The 15,670-nt window shown below is 41.5% G+C and overlaps 12 non-coding genes and 21 pseudogenes across 12 annotated transcripts; all 33 read right to left on the bottom strand.

Moving 5' to 3' along the window:
- Positions 1–202: 202 nt before the first annotated feature.
- Positions 203–320, bottom strand: LOC139067583 (5S ribosomal RNA; annotated as a pseudogene).
- A 355-nt stretch (positions 321–675) lies between these two features.
- LOC139066434 (5S ribosomal RNA) lies at positions 676–794 on the bottom strand. The gene has a single exon (XR_011519331.1). It is a non-coding gene; the product is annotated as a 5S ribosomal RNA (ribosomal RNA).
- Positions 795–1,151: 357 nt separating this feature from the next.
- On the bottom strand, positions 1,152–1,270 carry LOC139067548 (5S ribosomal RNA; annotated as a pseudogene).
- Positions 1,271–1,627: 357 nt separating this feature from the next.
- LOC139067981 (5S ribosomal RNA) lies at positions 1,628–1,746 on the bottom strand (annotated as a pseudogene).
- Positions 1,747–2,101: 355 nt separating this feature from the next.
- On the bottom strand, positions 2,102–2,220 carry LOC139067195 (5S ribosomal RNA; annotated as a pseudogene).
- Positions 2,221–2,573: 353 nt separating this feature from the next.
- Positions 2,574–2,692, bottom strand: LOC139066587 (5S ribosomal RNA). Its single transcript, XR_011519489.1, has one exon. It is a non-coding gene; the product is annotated as a 5S ribosomal RNA (ribosomal RNA).
- Positions 2,693–3,049: 357 nt separating this feature from the next.
- LOC139067547 (5S ribosomal RNA) lies at positions 3,050–3,168 on the bottom strand (annotated as a pseudogene).
- Positions 3,169–3,526: 358 nt separating this feature from the next.
- On the bottom strand, positions 3,527–3,645 carry LOC139067980 (5S ribosomal RNA; annotated as a pseudogene).
- Positions 3,646–4,000: 355 nt separating this feature from the next.
- Positions 4,001–4,119, bottom strand: LOC139067194 (5S ribosomal RNA; annotated as a pseudogene).
- A 353-nt stretch (positions 4,120–4,472) lies between these two features.
- Positions 4,473–4,591, bottom strand: LOC139066586 (5S ribosomal RNA). The gene has a single exon (XR_011519488.1). It is a non-coding gene; the product is annotated as a 5S ribosomal RNA (ribosomal RNA).
- A 355-nt stretch (positions 4,592–4,946) lies between these two features.
- On the bottom strand, positions 4,947–5,065 carry LOC139067534 (5S ribosomal RNA; annotated as a pseudogene).
- Positions 5,066–5,418: 353 nt separating this feature from the next.
- On the bottom strand, positions 5,419–5,536 carry LOC139066960 (5S ribosomal RNA; annotated as a pseudogene).
- Positions 5,537–5,889: 353 nt separating this feature from the next.
- LOC139066498 (5S ribosomal RNA) lies at positions 5,890–6,008 on the bottom strand. Its single transcript, XR_011519398.1, has one exon. It is a non-coding gene; the product is annotated as a 5S ribosomal RNA (ribosomal RNA).
- Positions 6,009–6,365: 357 nt separating this feature from the next.
- On the bottom strand, positions 6,366–6,484 carry LOC139066616 (5S ribosomal RNA). Its single transcript, XR_011519519.1, has one exon. It is a non-coding gene; the product is annotated as a 5S ribosomal RNA (ribosomal RNA).
- A 355-nt stretch (positions 6,485–6,839) lies between these two features.
- On the bottom strand, positions 6,840–6,958 carry LOC139067123 (5S ribosomal RNA; annotated as a pseudogene).
- A 353-nt stretch (positions 6,959–7,311) lies between these two features.
- Positions 7,312–7,430, bottom strand: LOC139066445 (5S ribosomal RNA). Its single transcript, XR_011519345.1, has one exon. It is a non-coding gene; the product is annotated as a 5S ribosomal RNA (ribosomal RNA).
- A 353-nt stretch (positions 7,431–7,783) lies between these two features.
- On the bottom strand, positions 7,784–7,902 carry LOC139066931 (5S ribosomal RNA; annotated as a pseudogene).
- A 357-nt stretch (positions 7,903–8,259) lies between these two features.
- On the bottom strand, positions 8,260–8,378 carry LOC139067979 (5S ribosomal RNA; annotated as a pseudogene).
- A 355-nt stretch (positions 8,379–8,733) lies between these two features.
- Positions 8,734–8,853, bottom strand: LOC139067967 (5S ribosomal RNA; annotated as a pseudogene).
- Positions 8,854–9,206: 353 nt separating this feature from the next.
- On the bottom strand, positions 9,207–9,325 carry LOC139066878 (5S ribosomal RNA; annotated as a pseudogene).
- A 354-nt stretch (positions 9,326–9,679) lies between these two features.
- LOC139067122 (5S ribosomal RNA) lies at positions 9,680–9,798 on the bottom strand (annotated as a pseudogene).
- Positions 9,799–10,151: 353 nt separating this feature from the next.
- On the bottom strand, positions 10,152–10,270 carry LOC139066439 (5S ribosomal RNA). Its single transcript, XR_011519339.1, has one exon. It is a non-coding gene; the product is annotated as a 5S ribosomal RNA (ribosomal RNA).
- A 353-nt stretch (positions 10,271–10,623) lies between these two features.
- LOC139066497 (5S ribosomal RNA) lies at positions 10,624–10,742 on the bottom strand. The gene has a single exon (XR_011519397.1). It is a non-coding gene; the product is annotated as a 5S ribosomal RNA (ribosomal RNA).
- Positions 10,743–11,099: 357 nt separating this feature from the next.
- On the bottom strand, positions 11,100–11,218 carry LOC139067490 (5S ribosomal RNA; annotated as a pseudogene).
- Positions 11,219–11,571: 353 nt separating this feature from the next.
- Positions 11,572–11,690, bottom strand: LOC139067153 (5S ribosomal RNA; annotated as a pseudogene).
- A 355-nt stretch (positions 11,691–12,045) lies between these two features.
- Positions 12,046–12,164, bottom strand: LOC139067558 (5S ribosomal RNA; annotated as a pseudogene).
- Positions 12,165–12,517: 353 nt separating this feature from the next.
- LOC139066561 (5S ribosomal RNA) lies at positions 12,518–12,636 on the bottom strand. The gene has a single exon (XR_011519463.1). It is a non-coding gene; the product is annotated as a 5S ribosomal RNA (ribosomal RNA).
- Positions 12,637–12,990: 354 nt separating this feature from the next.
- LOC139066554 (5S ribosomal RNA) lies at positions 12,991–13,109 on the bottom strand. Its single transcript, XR_011519456.1, has one exon. It is a non-coding gene; the product is annotated as a 5S ribosomal RNA (ribosomal RNA).
- Positions 13,110–13,463: 354 nt separating this feature from the next.
- Positions 13,464–13,582, bottom strand: LOC139066496 (5S ribosomal RNA). The gene has a single exon (XR_011519396.1). It is a non-coding gene; the product is annotated as a 5S ribosomal RNA (ribosomal RNA).
- A 357-nt stretch (positions 13,583–13,939) lies between these two features.
- LOC139067653 (5S ribosomal RNA) lies at positions 13,940–14,058 on the bottom strand (annotated as a pseudogene).
- Positions 14,059–14,413: 355 nt separating this feature from the next.
- On the bottom strand, positions 14,414–14,532 carry LOC139067279 (5S ribosomal RNA; annotated as a pseudogene).
- Positions 14,533–14,885: 353 nt separating this feature from the next.
- LOC139066612 (5S ribosomal RNA) lies at positions 14,886–15,004 on the bottom strand. Its single transcript, XR_011519515.1, has one exon. It is a non-coding gene; the product is annotated as a 5S ribosomal RNA (ribosomal RNA).
- A 353-nt stretch (positions 15,005–15,357) lies between these two features.
- On the bottom strand, positions 15,358–15,476 carry LOC139066841 (5S ribosomal RNA; annotated as a pseudogene).
- Positions 15,477–15,670: the final 194 nt, after the last annotated feature.

Genomic DNA, 15,670 nt, shown 5'->3' with positions numbered 1-15,670 from the left:
AACTATCGGCTCCCACCCCATTTCTTGTCTCTAAAATGCCAGCACTGAGACATTGTTGCTAGGGACAAATCAAAGGAGGTTTATTACCAACAAGTGTGTGCAGTTCGTGTGGAACACCTGGCTTTAAAATTATTCAATGACAAAGCTGTTCAAAGATGTGGTGAAGTGAAAAAAACTGTATTTTATAACAAATTAGTGAAAAAGCTTACAGCACCTGGTATTCCCAAGAGGTCTCCCATACAGGTACTGACCAGGCCCAACCCTGGATTGATTCCGAGATCAGAGGGGATTGGGCTTTTCAGGGTGGTATGGCTGTAAGCGAAGGAAAAACCTTGAAAAATCTCTTAAAAATCCCTTGTGTATTTGTCAAGGTATGATTGTGTCACCCACTGCAAAGACTAGATTCTTGCACATAGAGGTAAAAGGCTAAGTTAAACATTTGTCTTCATCATTGTTGCTCTTCTTTAGACTCTAACAATTGGCTCCCACCTCATTTCTTGTCTCTAAAATGCCAGCACTGAGACATTATTGCTAGGGACAAATCAAAGGAGGTTTATTACCAACAAGTGTGTGCACTTCGTGTGGAACACCTGGCTTTAAAATTATTCAATGACGAAGCTGTTCAAAGCTGTGGTGAAGTGAAAAAAACTGTATTTTATAACAAATTAGTGAAAAAGCTTACAGCACCTGGTATTCCCAAGAGGTCTCCCATACAGGTACTGACCAGGCCCAACCCTGGATTGCTTCCGAGATCAGACGGGATCGGGCTTTTTCAGGGTGGTATGGCTGTAAGCGAAGGAAAAACCTTGAAAAATCTCTGAAAAATCCCTTGTGTATTTGTCAAGGTATGATTGTGTCGCCCACTGCAAAGACTAGATTCTTGCACATAGAGGTAAAAGGCTAAGTTAAACAGTTGTCTTCATCATTGTTGCTCTTCTTTAGACTCTAACAATTGGCTCCCACCCCATTTCTTGTCTCTAAAATGCCAGCACTGAGACATTATTGCTAGGGACAAATCAAAGGAGGTTTATTACCAACAAGTGTGTGCAGTTCGTGTGGAACACCTGGCTTTAAAATTATTCAATGATGAAGCTGTTCAAAGCTGTGGTGAAGTGAAAAAAAAACTGTAGTTTATAACAAATTAGTGAAAAAGCTTACAGCACCTGGTATTCCCAAAAGGTCTCCCATACAGGTACTGACCAGGCCCAAACCTGGATTGATTCTGAGATCAGAGGGGATCGGGCTTTTTCAGGGTGGTATGGCTGTAAGCGAAGGAAAAACCTTGAAAAATCTCTGAAAAATCCCTTGTGTATTTGTCAAGGTATGATTGTGTCGCCCACTGCAAAGACTAGATTCTTGCACATAGAAGTAAAAGGCTACGTTAAACAGTTGTCTTCATCATTGTTGCTCTTCTTTAGACTCTAACAATTGGCTCCCACCCCATTTCTTGTCTCTAAAATGCCAGCACTGAGACATTATTGCTAGGGACAAATCAAAGGAGGTTTATTACCAACAAGTGTGTGCAGTTCGTGTGGAACACCTGGCTTTAAAATTATTCAATGACGAAGCTGTTCAAAGCTGTGGTGAAGTGAAAAAAAAACTGTATTTTATAACAAATTAGTGAAAAAGCTTACAGCACCTGGTATTCCCAAGAGGTCTCCCATACAGGTACTGACTAGGCGCAACCCTGGATAGCTTCCGAGATCAGACGGTACCGGGCTTTTTCAGGGTGGTATGGCTGTAAGCACAAGAAAAACCTTGAAAAATCTCTGAAAAATCCCTTGTGTATTTGTCAAGGTATGATTGCGTCGCCCACTGCAAAGACTAGATTCTTGCATATAGAGGTAAAAGGCTAAGTTAAACAGTTGTCTTCATCATTGTTGCTCTTCTTTAGACTCTAACAATTGGCTCCCACCCCATTTCTTGTCTCTAAAATGCCAGCACTGAGACATTATGTCTAGGGACAAATCAAAGGAGGTTTATTACTAACAAGTGTGTGCAGTTCGTGTGGAACACCTGGCTTTAAAATTATTCAATGACGAAGCTGTGCAAAGCTGTGGTGAAGTGAAATAAACTGTATTTTATAACAAATTAGTGAAAAATTTTACAGCACCTGGTATTCCCAAGAGGTCTCCCATACAGGTACTGACCAGGCCCAGCCCTGGATTGCTTCCGAGATCAGACGGGATCGGGCTTTTTCAGGGTGGTATGGCCGTAAGCGAAGAAAACACCTTGAAAAATCTCTGAAAAATCCCTTGTGTATATGTCAAAGTATGATTGTGTCGCCCACTGCAAAGACTAGATTCTTGCATATGGAGGTAAAAGGCTAAGTTAAACAGTTGTCTTCATCACTGTTGCTCTTTTTTCGAGTAACAATCGGCTTCCACCCCATTTCTTGTCTCTAAAATGCCAGCACTGAGACATTATTGCTAGGGACAAATCAAAGGAGGTTTATTACCAACAAGTGTGTGCAGTTCGTGTGGAACACCTGGCTTTAAAATTATTCAATGACGAAGCTGTTCCAAGATGTGGTGAAGTGAAAAAAACTGTATTTTATAACAAATTAGTGAAAAAGCTTACAGCACCTGGTATTCCCAAGAGGTCTCCCATACAGGTACTGCCTAGGCCCAACCCTGGATAGTTTCCGAGATCAGACGGGATCGGGCTTTTTCAGGGTGGTATGGCTGTAAGCAGAAGAAAAACCTTGAAAAATCTCTGAAAAATCCCTTGTGTATTTGTCAAGGTATGTTTGCGTCGCCCACTGCAAAGACTAGATTCTTGCATATAGAGGTAAAAGGCTAAGTTAAACAGTTGTCTTCATCATTGTTGCTCTTCTTTAGACTCTAACAATTGGCTCCCACCCCATTTCTTGTCTCTAAAATGCCAGCACTGAGACATTATTGCTAGGGACAAATCAAAGGAGGTTTATTACCAACAAGTGTGTGCAGTTCGTGTGGAACACCTGGCTTTAAAATTATTCAATGATGAAGCTGTTCAAAGCTGTGGTGAAGTGAAAAAAAAACTGTAGTTTATAACAAATTAGTGAAAAAGCTTACAGCACCTGGTATTCCCAAAAGGTCTCCCATACAGGTACTGACCAGGCCCAAACCTGGATTGATTCTGAGATCAGAGGGGATCGGGCTTTTTCAGGGTGGTATGGCTGTAAGCGAAGGAAAAACCTTGAAAAATCTCTGAAAAATCCCTTGTGTATTTGTCAAGGTATGATTGTGTCGCCCACTGCAAAGACTAGATTCTTGCACATAGAAGTAAAAGGCTACGTTAAACAGTTGTCTTCATCATTGTTGCTCTTCTTTAGACTCTAACAATTGGCTCCCACCCCATTTCTTGTCTCTAAAATGCCAGCACTGAGACATTATTGCTAGGGACAAATCAAAGGAGGTTTATTACCAACAAGTGTGTGCAGTTCGTGTGGAACACCTGGCTTTAAAATTATTCAATGACGAAGCTGTTCAAAGCTGTGGTGAAGTGAAAAAAAAAACTGTATTTTATAACAAATTAGTGAAAAAGCTTACAGCACCTGGTATTCCCAAGAGGTCTCCCATACAGGTACTGACTAGGCGCAACCCTGGATAGCTTCCGAGATCAGACGGTACCGGGCTTTTTCAGGGTGGTATGGCTGTAAGCACAAGAAAAACCTTGAAAAATCTCTGAAAAATCCCTTGTGTATTTGTCAAGGTATGATTGCGTCGCCCACTGCAAAGACTAGATTCTTGCATATAGAGGTAAAAGGCTAAGTTAAACAGTTGTCTTCATCATTGTTGCTCTTCTTTAGACTCTAACAATTGGCTCCCACCCCATTTCTTGTCTCTAAAATGCCAGCACTGAGACATTATGTCTAGGGACAAATCAAAGGAGGTTTATTACTAACAAGTGTGTGCAGTTCGTGTGGAACACCTGGCTTTAAAATTATTCAATGACGAAGCTGTGCAAAGCTGTGGTGAAGTGAAATAAACTGTATTTTATAACAAATTAGTGAAAAATTTTACAGCACCTGGTATTCCCAAGAGGTCTCCCATACAGGTACTGACCAGGCCCAGCCCTGGATTGCTTCCGAGATCAGACGGGATCGGGCTTTTTCAGGGTGGTATGGCCGTAAGCGAAGAAAACACCTTGAAAAATCTCTGAAAAATCCCTTGTGTATATGTCAAAGTATGATTGTGTCGCCCACTGCAAAGACTAGATTCTTGCATATGGAGGTAAAAGGCTAAGTTAAACAGTTGTCTTCATCACTGTTGCTCTTTTTTCGAGTAACAATCGGCTCCCACCCCATTTCTTGTCTCTAAAATGCCAGCACTGAGACATTATTGCTAGGGACAAATCAAAGGAGGTTTATTACCAACAAGTGTGTGCAGTTCGTGTGGAACACCTGGCTTTAAAATTATTCAATGACGAAGCTGTTCCAAGATGTGGTGAAGTGAAAAAAACTGTATTTTATAACAAATTAGTGAAAAAGCTTACAGCACCTGGTATTCCCAAGAGGTCTCCCATACAGGTACTGCCTAGGCCCAACCCTGGATAGTTTCCGAGATCAGACGGGATCGGGCTTTTTCAGGGTGGTATGGCTGTAAGCAGAAGAAAAACCTTGAAAAATCTCTGAAAAATCCCTTGTGTATTTGTCAAGGTATGTTTGCGTCGCCCACTGCAAAGACTAGATTCTTGCATATAGAGGTAAAAGGCTAAGTTAAACAGTTGTCTTCATCATTTTTGCTCTTCTTTAGACTCTAACAATTGGCTCCCACCCCATTTCTTGTCTCTAAAATGCCAGCACTGAGACATTATTGCTAGGGACAAATCAAAGGAGGTTTATTACCAACAAGTGTGTGCAGTTCGTGTGGAACACCTGGCTTTAAAATTATTCAATGACGAAGCTGTTCAAAGCTGTGGTGAAGTGAAAAAAACTGTATTTTATAACAAATTAGTGAAAAACCTTACAGCACCTGGTATTCCCAAGAGGTCTCCCATACAGGTACTGACCAGGCCCAACCCTGGAATTCTTCCGAGATCAGACGGGATCGGGCTTTTTCAGGGTGGTATGGCCATAAGCGAATGACACACCTTGAAAAATCTCTGAAAAATCCCTTGTGTATATGTCAAAGTATGATTGTGTCGCCCACTGCAAAGACTAGATTCTTGCATATGGAGGTAAAAGGCTAAGTTAAACAGTTGTCTTCATCACTGTTGCTCTTTTTTCGAGTAACAATCGGCTCCCACCCCATTTCTTGTCTCTAAAATGCCAGCACTGAGACATTATTGCTAGGGACAAATCAAAGGAGGTTTATTACCAACAAGTGTGTGCAGTTCGTGTGGAACACCTGGCTTTAAAATTATTCAATGACGAAGCTGTTCAAAGCTGTGGTGAAGTGAAAAAAACTGTATTTTATAACAAATTAGTGAAAAAGCTTACAGCACCTGGTATTCCAAAGAGGTCTCCCATACAGGTACTGACCAGGCCCAACCCTGGATAGCTTCCGAGATCAGACGGGATCGGGCTTTTCAGGGTGGTATGGCCGTAAGCGAATGACACACCTTGAAAAATCTCTGAAAAATCCCTTGTGTATATGTCAAAGTATGATTGTGTCACCCACTGCAAAGACTAGATTCTTGCATATAGAGGTAAAAGGCTAAGTTAAACAGTTGTCTTCATCACTGTCGCTCTTTTTTCGAGTAACAATCGGCTCCCACCCCATTTCTTGTCTCTAAAATGCCAGCACTGAGACATTATTGCTAGGGACAAATCAAAGGAGGTTTATTACCAACAAGTGTGTGCAGTTCGTGTGGAACACCTGGCTTTAAAATTATTCCATGACGAAGCTGTTCAAAGATGTGGTGAAGTGAAAAAAACTGTATTTTATAACAAATTAGTGAAAAAGCTTACAGCACCTGGTATTCCCAAGAGGTCTCCCATACAGGTACTGACCAGGCCCAACCCTGGATTGATTCCGAGATCAGAGGGGATCGGGCTTTTTCAGGGTGGTATGGCTGTAAGCGAAGGAAAAACCTTGAAACATCTCTGGAAAATCCCTTGTGTATTTGTCAAGGAATGATTGTGTCGCCCACTGCAAAGACTAGATTCTTGCATATAGAGGTAAAAGGCTAATTTAAACAGTTGTCTTCATCATTGTTGCTCTTCTTTAGACTCTAACAATTAGCTCCCACCCCATTTCTTGTCTCTAAAATGCCAGCACTGAGACATTATTGCTAGGGACAAATAAAAGGAGGTTTATTACCAACAAGTGTGTGCAGTTCGTGTGGAACACCTGGCTTTAAAATTATTCAATGACGAAGCTGTTCAAAGATGAGGTGAAGTGAAAAAAAAACTGTATTTTATAACAAATTAGTGAAAAAGCTTACAGCACCTGGTATTCCCAATAGGTCTCCCATACAGGTACTGACCAGGCCCAACCCTGGATTGCTTCCGAGATCAGACGGGATCGGGCTTTTCCAGGGTGGTATGGCCGTAAGCGAAGGACACACCTTGAAAAATCTCTGAAAAATCCCTTGTGTATATGTCAAAGTATGATTGTGTCGCCCACTGCAAAGACTAGATTCTTGCATATAGAGGTAAAAGGCTAAGTTAAACAGTTGTCTTCATCATTGTTGCTCTTCTTTAGACTCTAACAATTGGCTCCCACCCCATTTCTTGTCTCTAAAATGCCAGCACTGAGACATTATTGCTAGGGACAAATCAAAGGAGGTTTATTACCAACAAGTGTGTGCAGTTCGTGTGGAACACCTGGCTTTAAAATTATTCAATGACGAAGCTGTTCAAAGCTGTGGTGAAGTGAAAAAAACTGTATTTTATAACAAATTAGTGAAAAAGCTTACAGCACCTGGTATTCCCAAGAGGTCTCCCATACAGGTACTGACCAGGCCCAACCCTGGAATTCTTCCGAGATCAGACGGGATCGGGCTTTTTCAGGGTGGTATGGCCATAAGCGAATGACACACCTTGAAAAATCTCTGAAAAATCCCTTGTGTATATGTCAAAGTATGATTGTGTCGCCCACTGCAAAGACTAGATTCTTGCATATGGAGGTAAAAGGCTAAGTTAAACAGTTGTCTTCATCACTGTTGCTCTTTTTTCGAGTAACAATCGGCTCCCACCCCATTTCTTGTCTCTAAAATGCCAGCACTGAGACATTATTGCTAGGGACAAATCAAAGGAGGTTTATTACCAACAAGTGTGTGCAGTTCGTGTGGAACACCTGGCTTTAAAATTATTCAATGACGAAGCTGTTCAAAGCTGTGGTGAAGTGAAAAAAACTGTATTTTATAACAAATTAGTGAAAAAGCTTACAGCACCTGGTATTCCAAAGAGGTCTCCCATACAGGTACTGACCAGGCCCAACCCTGGATAGCTTCCGAGATCAGACGGGATCGGGCTTTTTCAGGGTGGTATGGCCGTAAGCGAATGACACACCTTGAAAAATCTCTGAAAAATCCCTTGTGTATATGTCAAAGTATGATTGTGTCACCCACTGCAAAGACTAGATTCTTGCATATAGAGGTAAAAGGCTAAGTTAAACAGTTGTCTTCATCACTGTCGCTCTTTTTTCGAGTAACAATCGGCTCCCACCCCATTTCTTGTCTCTAAAATGCCAGCACTGAGACATTATTGCTAGGGACAAATCAAAGGAGGTTTATTACCAACAAGTGTGTGCAGTTCGTGTGGAACACCTGGCTTTAAAATTATTCAATGACGAAGCTGTTCAAAGATGTGGTGAAGTGAAAAAAACTGTATTTTATAACAAATTAGTGAAAAAGCTTACAGCACCTGGTATTCCCAAGAGGTCTCCCATACAGGTACTGACCAGGCCCAACCCTGGATTGATTACGAGATCAGAGGGGATCGGGCTTTTTCAGGGTGGTATGGCTGTAAGCGAAGGAAAAACCTTGAAAAATCTCTGAAAAATCCCTTGTGTATTTGTCAAGGTATGATTGTGTCGCCCACTGCAAAGACTAGATTCTTGCACATAGAGGTAAAAGGCTAAGTTAAACAGTTGTCTTCATCATTGTTGCTCTTCTTTAGACTCTAACAATTGGCTCCCACCCCATTTCTTGTCTCTAAAATGCCAGCACTGAGACATTATTGCTAGGGACAAATCAAAGGAGGTTTATTACCAACAAGTGTGTGCAGTTCGTGTGGAACACCTGGCTTTAAAATTATTCAATGACGAAGCTGTTCAAAGCTGTGGTGAAGTGAAAAAAAAACTGTATTTTATAACAAATTAGTGAAAAAGCTTACAGCACCTGGTATTCCCAAGAGGTCTCCCATACAGGTACTGACTAGGCGCAACCCTGGATAGCTTCCGAGATCAGACGGTACCGGGCTTTTTCAGGGTGGTATGGCTGTAAGCACAAGAAAAACCTTGAAAAATCTCTGAAAAATCCCTTGTGTATTTGTCAAGGTATGATTGCGTCGCCCACTGCAAAGACTAGATTCTTGCATATAGAGGTAAAAGGCTAAGTTAAACAGTTGTCTTCATCATTGTTGCTCTTCTTTAGACTCTAACAATTGGCTCCCACCCCATTTCTTGTCTCTAAAATGCCAGCACTGAGGCATTATGTCTAGGGACAAATCAAAGGAGGTTTATTACTAACAAGTGTGTGCAGTTCGTGTGGAACACCTGGCTTTAAAATTATTCAATGACGAAGCTGTGCAAAGCTGTGGTGAAGTGAAATAAACTGTATTTTATAACAAATTAGTGAAAAATTTTACAGCACCTAGGTATTCCCAAGAGGTCTCCCATACAGGTACTGACCAGGCCCAGCCCTGGATTGCTTCCGAGATCAGACGGGATCTGGCTTTTTCAGGGTGGTATGGCCGTAAGCGAAGAAAACACCTTGAAAAATCTCTGAAAAATCCCTTGTGTATATGTCAAAGTATGATTGTGTCGCCCACTGCAAAGACTAGATTCTTGCATATGGAGGTAAAAGGCTAAGTTAAACAGTTGTCTTCATCACTGTTGCTCTTTTTTCGAGTAACAATCGGCTCCCACCCCATTTCTTGTCTCTAAAATGCCAGCACTGAGACATTATTGCTAGGGACAAATCAAAGGAGGTTTATTACCAACAAGTGTGTGCAGTTCGTGTGGAACACCTGGCTTTAAAATTATTCAATGACGAAGCTGTTCCAAGATGTGGTGAAGTGAAAAAAACTGTATTTTATAACAAATTAGTGAAAAAGCTTACAGCACCTGGTATTCCCAAGAGGTCTCCCATACAGGTACTGCCTAGGCCCAACCCTGGATAGTTTCCGAGATCAGACGGGACCGGGCTTTTTCAGGGTGGTATGGCTGTAAGCAGAAGAAAAACCTTGAAAAATCTCTGAAAAATCCCTTGTGTATTTGTCAAGGTATGTTTGCGTCGCCCACTGCAAAGACTAGATTCTTGCATATAGAGGTAAAAGGCTAAGTTAAACAGTTGTCTTCATCATTGTTGCTCTTCTTTAGACTCTAACAATTGGCTCCCACCCCATTTCTTGTCTCTAAAATGCCAGCACTGAGACATTATTGCTAGGGACAAATCAAAGGAGGTTTATTACCAACAAGTGTGTGCAGTTCGTGTGGAACACCTGGCTTTAAAATTATTCAATGACGAAGCTGTTCAAAGCTGTGGTGAAGTGAAAAAAACTGTATTTTATAACAAATTAGTGAAAAGCTTACAGCACCTGGTATTCCCAAGAGGTCTCCCATACAGGTACTGACCAGGCCCAACCCTGGAATTCTTCCGAGATCAGACGGGATCGGGCTTTTTCAGGGTGGTATGGCCATAAGCGAATGACACACCTTGAAAAATCTCTGAAAAATCCCTTGTGTATATGTCAAAGTATGATTGTGTCGCCCACTGCAAAGACTAGATTCTTGCATATGGAGGTAAAAGGCTAAGTTAAACAGTTGTCTTCATCACTGTTGCTCTTTTTTCGAGTAACAATCGGCTCCCACCCCATTTCTTGTCTCTAAAATGCCAGCACTGAGACATTATTGCTAGGGACAAATCAAAGGAGGTTTATTACCAACAAGTGTGTGCAGTTCGTGTGGAACACCTGGCTTTAAAATTATTCAATGACGAAGCTGTTCAAAGCTGTGGTGAAGTGAAAAAAACTGTATTTTATAACAAATTAGTGAAAAAGCTTACAGCACCTGGTATTCCCAAGAGGTCTCCCATACAGGTACTGACCAGGCCCAACCCTGGATAGCTTCCGAGATCAGACGGGACCGGGCTTTTTCAGGGTGGTATGGCCGTAAGCGAATGACACACCTTGAAAAATCTCTGAAAAATCCCTTGTGTATATGTCAAAGTATGATTGTGTCACCCACTGCAAAGACTAGATTCTTGCATATGGAGGTAAAAGGCTAAGTTAAACAGTTGTCTTCATCACTGTCGCTCTTTTTTCGAGTAACAATCGGCTCCCACCCCATTTCTTGTCTCTAAAATGCCAGCACTGAGACATTATTGCTAGGGACAAATCAAAGGAGGTTTATTACCAACAAGTGTGTGCAGTTCGTGTGGAACACCTGGCTTTAAAATTATTCCATGACGAAGCTGTTCAAAGATGTGGTGAAGTGAAAAAAACTGTATTTTATAACAAATTAGTGAAAAAGCTTACAGCACCTGGTATTCCCAAGAGGTCTCCCATACAGGTACTGACCAGGCCCAACCCTGGATTGATTCCGAGATCAGAGGGGATCGGGCTTTTTCAGGGTGGTATGGCTGTAAGCGAAGGAAAAACCTTGAAACATCTCTGGAAAATCCCTTGTGTATTTGTCAAGGAATGATTGTGTCGCCCACTGCAAAGACTAGATTCTTGCATATAGAGGTAAAAGGCTAATTTAAACAGTTGTCTTCATCATTGTTGCTCTTCTTTAGACTCTAACAATTAGCTCCCACCCCATTTCTTGTCTCTAAAATGCCAGCACTGAGACATTATTGCTAGGGACAAATAAAAGAAGGTTTATTACCAACAAGTGTGTGCAGTTCGTGTGGAACACCTGGCTTTAAAATTATTCAATGACGAAGCTGTTCAAAGATGAGGTGAAGTGAAAAAAAAACTGTATTTTATAACAAATTAGTGAAAAAGGTTACAGCACCTGGTATTCCCAATAGGTCTCCCATACAGGTACTGACCAGGCCCAACCCTGGATTGCTTCCGAGATCAGACGGGATCGGGCTTTTTCTGGGTGGTATGGCCGTAAGCGAAAAATACACCTTGAAAAATCTCTGAAAAATCCCTTGTGTATATGTCAAAGTATGATTGTGTCGCCCACTGCAAAGACTAGATTCTTGCATATGGAGATAAAAGGCTAAGTTAAACAGTTGTCTTCATCACTGTTGCTCTTTTTTCGAGTAACAATCGGCTCCCACCCCATTTCTTGTCTCTAAAATGCCAGCACTGAGACATTATTGCTAGGAGCAAATCAAAGGATGTTTATTACCAACAAGTGTGTGCAGTTCGTGTGGAACACCTGGCTTTAAATTTATTCAATGACGAAGCTGTTCAAAGATGTGGTGAAGTGAAAAAAACTGTATTTTATAACAAATTAGTGAAAAAGCTTACAGCACCTGGTATTCCCAAGAGGTCTCCCATACAGGTACTGACCAGGCCAGACCCTGGATTGATTCCGAGATCAGAGGGGATCGGGCTTTTTCAGGGTGGTATGGCTGTAAGCGAAGGAAAAATCTTGAAACATCTCTGAAAAATCCCTTGTGTATTTGTCAAGGTATGATTGTGTCGCCCACTGCAAAGACTAGATTCTTGCACATAGAGGTAAAAGGCTAAGTTAAACAGTTGTCTTCATCATTGTTGCTCTTCTTTAGACTCTAACAATTGGCTCCCACCCCATTTCTTGTCTCTAAAATGCCAGCACTGAGACATTATTGCTAGGGACAAATCAAAGGAGGTTTATTACCAACAAGTGTGTGCAGTTCGTGTGGAACACCTGGCTTTAAAATTATTCAATGACGAAGCTGTTCAAAGCTGTGGTGAAGTGAAAAAAACTGTATTTTATAACAAATTAGTGAAAAAGCTTACAGCACCTGGTATTCCCAAGAGGTCTCCCATACAGGTACTCACCAGGCCCAAACCTGGATTGCTTCTGGGATCAGACGGGATCAGGCTTTTTCAGGGTGGTATGGCCGTAAGCGAAGGAAAAACCTTGAAAAATCTCTGAAAAATCCCTTGTGTATTTGTCAAGGTATGATTGTGTCGCCCACTGCAAAGACTAGATTCTTGCACATAGAGGTAAAAGGCTAAGTTAAACAGTTGTCTTCATCACTGTTGCTCTTTTTTCGAGTAACAATCGTCTCCCACCCCATTTCTTGTCTCTAAAATGCCAGCACTGAGACATTATTGCTAGGGACAAATAAAAGGAGGTTTATTACCAACAAGTGTGTGCAGTTCGTGTGGAACACCTGGCTTTAAAATTATTCAATGACGAAGCTGTTCAAAGCTGTGGTGAAGTGAAAAAAACTGTATTTTATAACAAATTAGTGAAAAAGCTTACAGCACCTGGTATTCCCAAGAGGTCTCCCATACAGGTACTGACCAGGCCCAACCCTGGATTGCTTCCGAGATCAGACGGGATCGGGCTTTTTCAGGGTGGTATGGCCATAAGCGAATGACATACCTTGAAAAATCTCTGAAAAATCCCTTGTGTATATGTCAAAGTATGATTGTGTCACCCACTGCAAAGACTAGATTCTTGCATATGGAGGTAAAAGGCTAAGTTAAACAGTTGTCTTCATCACTGTTGCTCTTTTTTCGAGTAACAATCGGCTCCCACCCCATTTCTTGTCTCTAAAATGCCAGCACTGAGACATTATTGCTAGGGACAAATCAAAGGAGGTTTATTACCAACAAGTGTGTGCAGTTCGTGTGGAACACCTGGCTTTAAAATTATTCAATGACGAAGCTGTTCAAAGCTGTGGTGAAGTGAAAAAAAACTGTATTTTATAACAAATTAGTGAAAAAGCTTACAGCACCTGGTATTCCCAAGAGGTCTCCCATACAGGTACTGACCAGGCCCAACCCTGGATAGCTTCCGAGATCAGACGGGATCGGGCTTTTTCAGGGTGGTATGGCCGTGAGCGAAATGACACACCTTGAAAAATCTCTGAAAAATCCCTTGTGTATATGTCAAAGTATGATTGTGTCACCCACTGCAAAGACTAGATTCTTGCATATGGAGGTAAAAGGCTAAGTTAAACAGTTGTCTTCATCACTGTCGCTCTTTTTTCGAGTAACAATCGGCTCCCACCCCATTTCTTGTCTCTAAAATGCCAGCACTGAGACATTATTGCTAGGGACAAATCAAAGGAGGTTTATTACCAACAAGTGTGTGCAGTTCGTGTGGAACACCTGGCTTTAAAATTATTCCATGACGAAGCTGTTCAAAGATGTGGTGAAGTGAAAAAAACTGTATTTTATAACAAATTAGTGAAAAAGCTTACAGCACCTGGTATTCCCAAGAGGTCTCCCATACAGGTACTGACCAGGCCCAACCCTGGATTGATTCCGAGATCAGAGGGGATCGGGCTTTTTCAGGGTGGTATGGCTGTAAGCGAAGGAAAAACCTTGAAACATCTCTGGAAAATCCCTTGTGTATTTGTCAAGGAATGATTGTGTCGCCCACTGCAAAGACTAGATTCTTGCATATAGAGGTAAAAGGCTAATTTAAACAGTTGTCTTCATCATTGTTGCTCTTCTTTAGACTCTAACAATTAGCTCCCACCCCATTTCTTGTCTCTAAAATGCCAGCACTGAGACATTATTGCTAGGGACAAATAAAAAGAGGTTAATTACCAACAAGTGTGTGCAGTTCGTGTGGAACACCTGGCTTTAAAATTATTCAATGACGAAGCTGTTCAAAGATGAGGTGAAGTGAAAAAAAAACTGTATTTTATAACAAATTAGTGAAAAAGCTTACAGCACCTGGTATTCCCAATAGGTCTCCCATACAGGTACTGACCAGGCCCAACCCTGGATTGCTTCCGAGATCAGACGGGATCGGGCTTTTTCTGGGTGGTATGGCCGTAACAGAAAAACACACCTTGAAAGATCTCTTAAAAATCCCTTGTGTATATGTCAAAGTATGATTGTGTCGCCCACTGCAAAGACTAGATTCTTGCATATGGAGATAAAAGGCTAAGTTAAACAGTTGTCTTCATCACTGTTGCTCTTCTTTAGACTCTAACAATTGGCTCCCACCCCATTTCTTGTCTCTAAAATGCCAGCACTGAGACATTATTGCTAGGGACAAATCAAAGGAGGTTTATTACCAACAAGTGTGTGCAGTTCGTGTGGAACACCTGGCTTTAAAATTATTCAATGACGAAGCTGTTCAAAGCTGTGGTGAAGTGAAAAAAACTGTATTTTATAACAAATTAGTGAAAAAGCTTACAGCACCTGGTATTCCCAAGAGGTCTCCCAGACAGGTACTCATCAGGCCCAACCCTGGATTGCTTCCGGGATCAGACGGGATCGGGCTTTTTCAGGGTGGTATGGCCGTAAGCGAAGGAAAAACCTTGAAAAATCTCTGAAAAATCCCTTGTGTATTTGTCAAGGTATGATTGTGTCGCCCACTGCAAAGAGTAGATTCTTGCACATAGAGGTAAAAGGCTAAGTTAAACAGTTGTCTTCATCACTGTTGCTCTTTTTTCGAGTAACAATCGGCTCCCACCCCATTTCTTGTCTCTAAAATGCCAGCACTGAGACATTATTGCTAGGGACAAATCAAAGGAGGTTTATTACCAACAAGTGTGTGCAGTTCGTGTGGAACACCTGGCTTTAAAATTATTCAATGACGAAGCTGTTCAAAGATGAGGTGAAGTGAAAAAAACTGTATTTTATAACAAATTAGTGAAAAAGCTTACAGCACCTGGTATTCCCAAGAGGTCTCCCATACAGGTACTGACCAGGCCCAACCCTGGATAGCTTCCGAGATCAGACGGGATCGGGCTTTTTCTGGGAGGTATGGCCGTAAGCGAATGACACACCTTGAAAAATCTCTGAAAAATCCCTTGTGTATATGTCAAAGTATGATTGTGTCACCCACTGCAAAGACTAGATTCTTGCATATGGAGGTAAAAGGCTAAGTTAAACAGTTGTCTTCATCACTGTCGCTCTTTTTTCGAGTAACAATCGGCTCCCACCCCATTTCTTGTCTCTAAAATGCCAGCACTGAGACATTATTGCTAGGGACAAATCAAAGGAGGTTTATTACCAACAAGTGTGTGCAGTTCGTGTGGAACACCTGGCTTTAAAATTATTCCATGACGAAGCTGTTCAAAGATGTGGTGAAGTGAAAAAAACTGTATTTTATAACAAATTAGTGAAAAAGCTTACAGCACCTGGTATTCCCAAGAGGTCTCCCATACAGGTACTGACCAGGCCCAACCCTGGATTGATTCCGAGATCAGAGGGGATCGGGCTTTTTCAGTGTGGTATGGCTGTAAGCGAAGGAAAAACCTTGAAACATCTCTGGAAAATCCCTTGTGTATTTGTCAAGGAATGATTGTGTCGCCCACTGCAAAGACTAGATTCTTGCATATAGAGGTAAAAGGCTAATTTAAACAGTTGTCTTCATCATTGTTGCTCTTCTTTAGACTCTAACAATTAGCTCCCACCCCATTTCTTGTCTCTAAAATGCCA

This window comes from Nothobranchius furzeri, chromosome 2 (genome assembly GCF_043380555.1).
Source record: "Nothobranchius furzeri strain GRZ-AD chromosome 2, NfurGRZ-RIMD1, whole genome shotgun sequence".
Taxonomy (NCBI): Eukaryota; Metazoa; Chordata; class Actinopteri; order Cyprinodontiformes; family Nothobranchiidae; genus Nothobranchius; species Nothobranchius furzeri.
Note: the sequence above shows the minus strand (reverse complement) of the source record. Positions and strands in the feature narration are given on the sequence as shown.